This window comes from Rattus norvegicus, chromosome 15 (assembly GCF_036323735.1).
Source record: "Rattus norvegicus strain BN/NHsdMcwi chromosome 15, GRCr8, whole genome shotgun sequence".
Classification (NCBI taxonomy): Eukaryota; Metazoa; Chordata; class Mammalia; order Rodentia; family Muridae; genus Rattus; species Rattus norvegicus.
Genome location: NC_086033.1, coordinates 104092386 through 104095054, shown reverse-complemented (window position 1 = coordinate 104095054; position 2669 = coordinate 104092386). Strand labels below are relative to the sequence as shown.

At 43.9% G+C, this 2669-nt stretch overlaps 1 long non-coding RNA gene across 1 annotated transcript; it reads right to left on the bottom strand.

Annotated features, from left to right (window-relative positions):
- Positions 1–282: 282 nt before the first annotated feature.
- LOC120097090 (uncharacterized) lies at positions 283–2456 on the bottom strand. The gene is made up of 2 exons (XR_005494310.2): positions 1483–2456; positions 283–578 (listed from the first exon to the last, which is right to left on the bottom strand). It is a non-coding gene; the product is annotated as an uncharacterized LOC120097090 (long non-coding RNA).
- Positions 2457–2669: the final 213 nt, after the last annotated feature.

Here is a 2669-nt window from a genome sequence, read left to right as displayed (position 1 = left end):
CTTTTGCTGTTTTCCTGTTGTCCTTAAAACTGAAGACACCTAACTCAACCCCACCCTGCTTTGCTTAATGTCTGTTGATGGCTTAGGTGCCAGCCATCAAGCTACCAAGTGCCACCTCAGTGGCCAAATGAAGGTATCAGTTTGATGCTCTTCTCGTTCCACAGGGTACAGGGCTGCCAACCCCCGTGCAGGGCGAGCCCTCGCTTCTCATCAGTGCTTGCCACAGTGGTGGAAATGCTGTGTTTATTGAGCTTCCCACCTCCATCCACACCGAACACAGAACAGACTCATTCTGCCTTTATTTCTGATCCATTTCCCCTCGATTTGGGGATCAAATCATTTTTATTTTCTCGCATAAACAAAGAAGTGGGGAAAACCAATTAAGTTGCAAGCTGCTGCAGTATTTGACGGAGAGGCGCACAGATGGGGCGCTCAGAAACCTGTGGATTGTGTTCAGTCTCCATGCTGCCTTCCTGATGCCCTTGAACTTGACCGTGGTCGGGTCAGGAGCAGGTTTATGGCCAAAACTGCCAGAGCCCTTGGCCTGTGACCTTGGACTCTTGGGAAGGAGTGTGACTCTGAAATCCAATAAATAAATAATTCTAAATACACAGACTTTAGAGCACAAGGCACAAAACTCTGGGCTTCCCTTGGAGAGAAAATAAAAGGCTTTGTAGGAGTGGGATATGGGTCTCTAAATTTTGAGAGAAGGGCCATCTTTAGCAGGCAAAGTATCCTGCCATTCTTCTACTCAGTATATGAATTAAATACAAATAAAGACAAAGGGCTGTGTGCTACATTCTGTCACGAAGCTGAAGTCATAATAAAAAGTTAAACACCCGTGAGGTCTATACCTATAGAAATGTAGATATATGTAATGCTTTGTTATTTTCCTTAATTTGACCACTTATGGTATATCTTTAAGTATTGCCTAAGAACAGATTATTCTTTAGACCACATAGGCAAAGTTCTAGACCTTATTACTGATGTAGCCTCAGCATTTGCACTGCTTAGATTTCCTTGTGGTCTGCAACAAAAAGTGGTGATGTTTGACTTCTATTAATAGAGAAATACATTTAGTTCATGGGAGATACTCATGGGGTGACCTTAATAATGGGGCTGTCTTGTGCTTCATCCTTAGGGTGCACGGGCTGAGAGTGCCCTTTTACCGCACAGTTTGGAATAGGCTTTAGGTTTCACTCTGGAACACAAGGGAAGAATGCTGTTACCTGAAAGGGCAAGGAAGAGGCACCTGGATGCTGAGATCAAAGCCATCTTCCTAATTCTGTCCTGATTCTGACAATGAGGCTCGGTCTGCTTACCTGCGGAATCACATGCCTTGGTAACTGCTCTGAAACTAGAACCAGGTCTTTCTAATCCCCAAACAGTTGCTTTTCCCTCCTTCCTCTCTGTTCTGCTGAGCAGGACAGCACACAGATGACAGCCCCTTCCTAAAGGATCCCCAGGCTTCTGTTTACAAACCTCTTGGTTTCCAAAGCCATGAGTCAGCTCCCCGGTGCCTAAGCTCCTTTTCTTCCTCTCTGCTTTGTCCCTTTGCTCTGTCTCGGTCTTTTTTCTTCACTCCTCCATTGCAGGCGACCTTCCCAGGGCAAACAGCCATATTGGGTCAGGGCGTGCTGGGCGGTGCAGAGTCCAGTGGCTAACAAACAGAATCCTGGGTCTAGTAGCTCAGTGCTTACCAAGAGAGCGGTGATGAGCTGTACCTCTCCCCTCCTCTTTCTTCCCACCCTGTCCCCCTCCTCTTCCCTTCAGTTCACCACTCTTCTCTTTTTTATTATCTTTCTTTGATAATAATAGTCCCAGATAATGCAACTTTAGGCAGAAACACCCAAGGCCAGCTAAGCAGACAGCGAAGTGTAATTTTAAATTTAAAATTAGCCATCTGGGCCTATTTCAGGAGTTCATAGCTGTGGGGTGGTGACCAAATGCTCACCCTGTAGCAAGAGTCAGAGATGTGTGCAGTGGCTTAGTGAGTTAAAAAAAAATGTTCTCGGACTCATGACTCAAGAGAAAAATGCCATTGTTTCTAAAATGAGCACACTCTGCATGCATTCTGCACAATGCAAACGATTTCTGGATAACAAAAAGCAATCTAAATATGATTTAATTTTAATTTCTAATTACTCAAAGAACTTTGAGTTTAGTGGCTAGTGGGTCAGAAAGAATGGAGTTCGGGGGCAGGGCTTTCTTCTCTGTTGTTGGAGGAGATGATGTTTACCGCATAGCTCACTTCGATGACTACCACTTCCTGGGGGTGTAAGTGGAAAAATGGCAAACTTACCAAGCTAGCTGTCTCTGGGATTCCTGTGCTATTTATTCTCTTCCCCTGGAGTCTGGCTTCCATGTAATGCCTGCCCTTTCCCTAAGGCAGGCATGCATGCAAGTGTCCACATACTCTGTTCTCCACTCCATGTATGTATGTATGTATGTATGTATGTATGTATATGTGTAAGCATGTGTGTATGTATATATGTATATGCATGCATGTGTGTGAATGTATGCATGTATATATGTGTATGATGTGTGCATGTATGTGTATGTATATATGTGTATATTGTGTGTATATACATGTGTGTATGTATGTATATGTGTATGCATGCTTGTGTATATATGTATGCATGTGTGTATATATGTGTGCATACATGTGT